Source organism: Streptopelia decaocto (genome assembly GCF_964273445.1).
Source record: "Streptopelia decaocto genome assembly, chromosome: 5".
NCBI classification, from domain to species: Eukaryota; Metazoa; Chordata; class Aves; order Columbiformes; family Columbidae; genus Streptopelia; species Streptopelia decaocto.
Window position 1 is genome coordinate 17254348 of NC_138659.1, and position 8421 is coordinate 17262768.

The following is an 8421-nucleotide window of genomic DNA, read 5'->3' on the forward strand; positions in this document are numbered from 1 at the left end:
ACTATCTAACTTGCTTCTCTCTTGTATATCTTGTGTATCTAGTATTCATTTGTTTTGGAAGGAACTATAGCAGAACATATGATGTAATTATCCTGATGCAAATACTGGATGAATATTGCTACAATACAGCTCCATCTAACACAAAAAACAAGTAGCTCTAGCATTAGATAAATTCTTGTCTTTCTCATTAATTCTTTTTAAGTCCCTTCCACTTCTGCAGAAGCTGCCAAACAGTTGTCAGCTGCCAAACAGTTGTCTATGTGATACAAACCCCACTTTTCTTGTTTTTCCACTCTGAGTACTCCCTGTTGGTGTTGAGCTCAATTTTTCAGCTCTTTGTTTTCAGTTTTCCATAAACTCTCCAAGTAGTTTCAATCCCAGCGTCATCTTGTATACAAGCATCGCTAAATTTTCCTCAAGACAAGAAAGTGTCCGATTTCTGCAGTGCACTAAACCCTTCGGTTACACCTGGCTCCTCTTGAGTGGTCACAACTTCTACCATTTTTGGTATCCTGAATCTATGTCTAGGCACACTTAGTCAGACTTCCTTTAAGTAACCCAGACAATACTGTTAATGGGGTTTTGGTGGCTTCAAACTGTTAGCAGATGGCGCAGCATGCAGCTTGGAGTGATTCATGAAATACACAAAGGATAACAATCTACTGGAAGTGTTTCATCCCACTTCACAGCACTGAACCAAAATTCCAGCTGCACAGCATTTGGATCCTGCTGCATCATTTACAGGGAAAACAACCTTTCCCTCCCTCCCCCCCTCTCCTTTCCCCCACACAAACACTGTTAGGGGCCAGGCCTCCAAAACCAACCATAGATGATAGTGTCCTATATTGAATAAATCAAAAAATATTTCTGAAACTGTCAAACATTCTCTTCTGGCTTTGACTTTTGTATTTCTATCTTACTGTAAAATTACATGTTTACAAAATATTTTATAAACATAACACAAATCATCATTGGCAGTTCACATCCCACTTGGTAACTGGCAAAGAAAAACGTGGAATTAGACCTTCCCACATATTGAAGGGCTTTGAGCACGTAAAGGAGATACAAAAGATCAGACATCTATGTAACATACTACTAGCACTAAATTATTAGAAATTTTACTTGAATGGTTTGTTGTTGGGACTTCCTTTATAAAACTTACTGAGGATTGCTTTCACATTAAGAATATGTTACTACATCTTGGGATTGCTAGCTAGGAAGAAGGCAGAAGCCAGAAAAAGCAACATCTGCAGTTCAGCATGAGCACTGAGCAGTCCCTCTAGAGTCACTGAATTTGACTGAGTTGAAACAAGACAGGTACAGCACCAAGTGAAGAACAGAAAAATTGAAATCCGGAAACACATTAAGCTCCAGAGAGCCAGAATGACTGTAATTGATACAAAAAACAAGCAAACCAGCAACACGGAAACAGGAATCAAATATTCTGTGAGCTGGGCTGACAGGCACAGCAGCAGGGCAGTGCCCTCCCCAGCAGCAGCATGGTCCCACCATACCTGGCAAAGGTGAGCAGAGCAGGTCCAGGGACAGGGGCCAGACTCAGGCACAGTCCAGGTCTCCAGGCAGTGTACGAGGAGGGTCCGAGGTCAAGCCAAGAAGCTGAACCATCAGGTCAGGATCAGATCTGCAGGTGGTAACCATGGTGGTCACCAGGGAAGTCCACAGCAATACAGCAGGTCTGAAGTCGAGCCAAAAGGTCGAGTCTGTGGGTCAGAGCCAGAGTCTGGATTAATGGGGTACTGAGACAGGGATGGGCTTGGCTGCAATGCAGGGGCCTTATAGGTAGCAATGGAAGGGGGGAGGAAGAGAGAGGATGCACTTAGGGCTTGCTGCAAGGCGTTTTTTCAAGCCTAAACAGCCAGAAGCTTTATTCTGGATAATGCATTAAGTGCAAGCAGTTCAGAAACCTTCAAAACTTCAAGCCTACCCTTAAAACAGAAATTGAGGGACAGGACGGAAGGAACAGGGGCATATTTCCTTTGGGCATGGAACACAGACACAGCATTTTCCCTCTTTTGCTCATATTATTTTCCACATTTGATGTGCAACAATGGCAAGTCAAATGTGTTACTTTGAAGGCATGTAGTGAAATGATTTCAAAGTGAAAATATATCCTTAAGTTAAAGCACAAAGCAATGTCTAAAATTCTACACTCAAACTTAGTTCCTTTGACTTGTAAGATTAAATTTTTAAATAACTGTGGTTATAAAATTTGCATGCCCATAACCCATTTCTTATCCAGAATACTTCCTATAATCATAACAATTTTGAGAGAGAAAAGCAAGAATTTGTCACACTGCAAGTAAATTGAAATTCAGTTGCACTCATTACATCTGTCTTTTAAACTGGTCTCAAATATTTGTTTAAGTACTTCTCCTTGCTTTGATTGAACAAACTTGTGGATGACATTTCTGGTATCTCAAGTATTTAACATACATTCTGACCAGGAATCTATAATTAAATTCTTATGGGAACTTTCAGGAACAACTGAAATACTTTCAGTTAAGCAACTACTGAACAGATTCCCCTGGCAGAACCCAATCTCCTTGTTATTTTTATTGGACAACACTATGTTTTTTGCAATGCGAGAAAGATCATTTTATGTTTAATCAATGATTTATTATGAGTCACAAGACGTGAATCAGGTTTAGTGTACATGAATCACATACCACGGCATTATCTTTTGCTACCTCCTCAGACTAAATTTCTTGCTGCTTATGGTTTTATTGTCATGTCTGAGTCTCACATGTTTCAAACATACTAAGAGGTTTAGGTTCTTCATTACGTAACATCATGAACTTAACAGAAACAATTACAGCAAATACCAACAGAATTAACTTCCTCAAACAAACCGGAAGTCATTCACGTAACAGCATACTTTAGATAGGGAACTGTTTGACGTAAAATTAAAGAATGATTTTTTAAGAGTCAAAGCTAAAGGCCAGGTTCAACATTGTCTAAACTTGAACCTACATTATAAGATTGCAGAAAAATGCAAAATAAAGTACTAAGAAGAAGCTGTATATATTGAAGAGCTACTAATAGAAAAAGCATAGTGAAATATTAATAGGTCTATCTACGTCCAAAAGACACACTCAGGATTTCCTGTACTCTATAAGAAAAATGACTGAGTATCACAGGGAATAGCATTTTAAAATATCATTACAAATCAGTCCAATTTTTTTGCATAGATCTTTATTTACTACGAACAAAATGATTGTCTAAGCCAAATATTTGCCTCGAAAGTATTTCAGGAAATTCAAGCACAAGATCTCATATAAATGTATACACACACATGTGAAAAGCTTACATGGTTATTTCAAAGTGCCACGTATTGAATTGAAGGTTTATCCTAGCCACTTCATGCTTAGATTGTCACATATTTATTAATCACCTCCTGGTCACCAAAGGAAGTACATTTCATCCAACTTTCCCCGCTTCTTTCAGGAAAACAAAATAAAACAAACGACAAAAGATTTCTGTACCTGTTCTTTCTTCAGCTTTCCCATTATTATTCCCAATTTGGTTTTACCACTTTATTCCAAATCACTCTCGCTCTCCTTTGCCAGAGCCAAGAATGCTGTACAACTTTTTGATGCTTCTTCCTTTTTTTCCAAGGCAAACTCTGAGGCAAAAAGAATGAGATGGTTCTCAAGATTCTTTGGCCAAGATACCAAGTTAGGAAGCTGGAGATGAAGAGCTCTAGCAAGACTGCTCCACAGCCAAAGTACATGCTGAAGTCTGCCACATCGGCATTTGGTGTTCCAGCCCTTTCCACAAAGGGGAGATAATTTCAGTAAGGATAACTCAGCTTCCCAGAAACTGGAATTTCTCTGTTTTCATATGGGGGCACCTAAGTTCCCATACTTATCACTGCATGCACATGCATCCTCATTTATTTTTTCTTAGAACTAGTAAGAAGCTTCGTGCTTCAAGATATGACTGTTGAAGTTCAAAAAGCCTTAATCACTGGACAGAATGCAAATTGTCTTAAAGAGGACAAAGGCAGTCCTGTAGCTATTTCACAAATATGTTCTTCACAAGTATGTTCTTACAAAGTATGGCTTATAAGTGCACAGACAGATTCAAGGTCTTAGCAATAAATACTTGATGCTTCAAGGTGTGCAGGTAGTGGGAGAGAAAAGTAATGAAATTTTTCAAGTGTCTCACAAAACCCCTAGGTAACCATTACCTGCCATCAGAAAAATAGAGCTACAGAGGACTAACCCTGGTCAGTAAGGCCACATCTTTCTTCTGATGTGTGCATACACAGAGAAGTACCTGGACAAGTTAAGTCGATGCATTCATTTGCTGGATTTGTTTGCTTTTACAGGCTTACTAAACTGGATGGCACATCAGGGAAGAAGATCCACAGACCTCCTTTCCCCCAGTGTTTTTGCCATGGCACATGTAATACTATACAGAGACATAAAGATGAGTTCTGGATAATGAGTCTCAGATATCTGGGACAGCATAATCCTACTGTACTTATCTCTCAATTTCTCAGCATAGTGTGAAACCTTCCCTAAGACAAGCTCTCTCTTTATCACCTGTCAGGCAAGAACAACTTTTCTTAGCAGTACGTAGACAATATTAAGTAATAGTCTCTACTATTCCAGTCAAGTGGGACAGCAACATCTGTCTCATTTCTATGTATCAACATTTAATTCTGATTAATTTTTTCCTTCATGTAACCAAGCAGGTAAGGCAGCGAGACAGATACAGAAAACTCAGTACATCCCTCACTCTCCTACTTTTTACCAGAGAGTTGGAAATGAATTTGTATGAGGGGAAAAAAAAAAAGTACAATGGAACAGTGATACATTGTCTTATGCTGGTAACTTTTGACAGTATAAATATTCTCTGAACTGAGAAAACAATGGTTTGGAGGAAGACAGGAGTCACTGTGAAGATACTACTTCCCACAACAGAGCTTCAAGTTAAGAGATATATGAGCATAAATACTTTTGTCATCCCCAGAACTATCCTAACAACCTGCATTACTTTTTGCCCCTCCATCACCAGAGCATTTCCAGGATTATAATCACATTCTCGTTGGCTAGTTATGCATTTCTGATAAAATATGCTATAATAAATACCACTCACACACATATATAGTTCCTAAAAACACATACCTGATGATACTTCATCACTTTAGACAGCAAACCCCTGTTCTCATATTATGTGGGTGGAGATACAGGGCTGGATGTCAAAGTGCCTTTTAAAAGATGAAACGGGAAAAAATAAACGAAAGCAGCTGAAGAAGCTTAACTTCAAAATATACATATATTCCACCCCCCGCCCCCCCCCCGCCTTAAAACAAAACTGCATTTTCAACAGTAATCTAGGAATCTGGAGTCATGTTTAGATCACCTAAATGTGCTACCACATTTAGACTTCAAAGTAAATATTGAGCACAAAACTTCCTGAAATGCTCTGCAGATTTCTAAGTGATTGAGAAATGACCACAGTATTACTGGAAAAATAAAAAGTGGAATGAGAAAGATGTGGTTAAAGAAAAAGCTCATAATATTATCTTCCGTTCTTGGAAAACAATTTTTTCTATTGAGAAACAAAACTGGTAAGGCATGATGCTGTTTTATTTTTTGAAGCGTACCACATGGTAACCATGATGAGTCAAGTCAAATGTGTCCAAACTGTGCAGAAGGTTGCTTTAAATACTATAAGCAGAATTATGCATGTGTTTTATTTCCTCAAGACTTACTCTTTGCTTTTCCATCAACTGCAAAAGCAAAAATAGCTTAACAATATCTTAGTAGACTTGATAGGGAACAGTAAACCATAAACCGTTTGGTCTTATGTGGGACAATATTGTCCGTTAGGGACAAGGAAATCTGACTTGTTACTATAAAAACATTTTTTCACTACTTGCTGTGAAGAAATTGTAATTCACGCACACACTTGTGCACACATTTGTGGAAAGTGTTTCAAATAAGAGGTCCTACTGGATATTCAAGTCAGAAATTATTTTTATGAGAAATATCCTACCGTTACATCATGTTTTCTTGTTTAAATTGGGATACAGCAATTATGTTGGTACCAGACTGCCATCAATAACATTAGCAGAAATTAATAAAAATATTTGCTTAAAAGCGCACTTTATTTTTCATTCACTGAACTGTAAATATTGGATACTGATAAAGCTGCAGATGATTGCTTCGTTATTGTCAGAGATGTAGCCCTAGCAATTAGCAATGTGTACAGTTTAAAAAAAGAAGTCAAATATTAACATAATCTCCAATTGATGTAACTAAAGCATCAACAAACTGAACGAAATATGGAAAATACTTGCTTATCATGGCAAAACATTTAACTAGACTTGCAAAGTGCCTTCAATATAACAAACTCTTGTTAGATCTTATTAACAGAAGGAAGTGAGATTATCCAGATCAGACAAAAAGGCTCCATGGCTAAACTGTTTTTAGCAAGATTTGCAGCCATTATACATAGAGAAACCTAGCACAATCTCAACCTTGCAGTTGTAACTCTGTTGGAACAACTCTGCATTATCACTACTTCTGCTAAAACAGACACTTCTTGAAGATGAAAGATTGAAAATGCTAGCACAACTTACTATGAGTTATGTTGCTATTTTTGATTTCAAGGAATAAAAATACATTAAATAAAAAAAACCCCACTACATACAGATGACTGATTTAAATATCCCTATCAGGTGTTCACAAAAAAAATTAACATCTAAACATAACTATTTCCTCTATAGGTGTTTCCCTAAGGATGCGCTTCTATTTATATTTTATTTCACAAGAATGCTCAGGGACCTCAGAGGAAAATCTGTAGTTTATAATCCTGCACAGTTCCCATCTCAGAAATGCATAAACTTTAAGAGAAGTAAGTTTCACTAGGAAGGCACAAAATGATCAAGTCCATACATGCTTAACAGCCTAATACTGACCTTAATGTAACTTTTTTTCTCCTCTTCTACAAACTAGTATCTGTAACATACTTCCACTATTAATAAAACTTCTGTTGCCATAATTATTCAAGCTTTCCTGAGCACTCTAAGGATTTATATCAGATACAGACTCTTAAGAGTAGCAAATCATCTCCCAGGAACACCAGCAACCTTTCACTAAAGTATTTAGTGAATGCAGGCTATAAACTTGACACTTCACTGAACTTTCCTATTATGCTTTGAAGACTGAAAACAAAGAAGTTGATCAAGGTTGCAACAAGTATTCTTTGCTGGGCAGATTTATTTTACTCTAGGAGTAACTGCATTGTCAGAATGATGCAGCTTAGCCACCCTACTTACACCCACCAATTTTGGAGGAACTTCTTCATATACAATATCCAAAACCAGTTGGACAGTATATACTTCAGCATCAACTCTAATTCTTCCAGAGATCCCCTTGCCTTCAAGCTATTCAAGCTGATTACGTCAGCACTATTTTCACTGAGTAATGGAATGAAGTGTTTCAGCTTTCTCAAGACAGGACTGAAGAAGTACTTCCAACTCTGAAGTTGACAAAAACATTCTCTGATGTTCATCAGAAGCCAGAATGATCCATACAGCTGCCTTACAAATCCAATATTGTTGGATGCTACCACTGACATACAAAAACATGCTTTAATTTACAAAAAGGTTGACCAGTCACTTACTTACCAAGAGAAATATACAACATGACTGAGTTTAAGATGAAACATGAGGGATTTAGTACCTACCTGGTTAGGCAGGTACCACACAAGGCTTTGGAAAGGCCTAGCATGTAGAATTGTTTCCCTTCAAATCCTGCAGTAAGCCAACTTTTAAGAAAGCTGCAGCATAATCAAATGAAAGGATTTTCAGCCATCAGTAGTCTGGGGGATGTGTACAAATTCTTTCAATTCATTACATTCACCAGGTCTAATCACAGAAACCACTTAAGAGTTAACACGAAACTTTAATCTACTGATACACTGTTGGGATAATGGACTGAAAGAGCTCAGCCCACAATGTAACATCTGAAGGCTGACAAACATGACATGCACAATAACACATGCTCCATTTTGGACAGGTAAATATTGTTATTCATCACACCAGTAAGTCCTGTATCACCGCCTAAAAAGAAAGGATTTTTTTTTTTTTTTCCTGGCAAGTGAGTATAACCTGAAAGCAACAGCTGATTTGGTATTTTGAAGGTTTTGTGCTAATTCTGTTACTTGGTCAGGGAACAAGTGAGAATATCTCGAAGTTCACAACCAGTGCTGCCGGGAGAACCGCTGCTTCTCAGCCAGTCAGTCATCTAGAAACAAATACATGTCTGCAGTTTCTCTAGATGCATTACACAAACCGCTGTTAATGCTCTTACAGCTCAGGTTCATGGTCTAACTATTACGAATAATGTGTATTTTCCTTAGCTTGTAACAAATGCAAGGTAACAC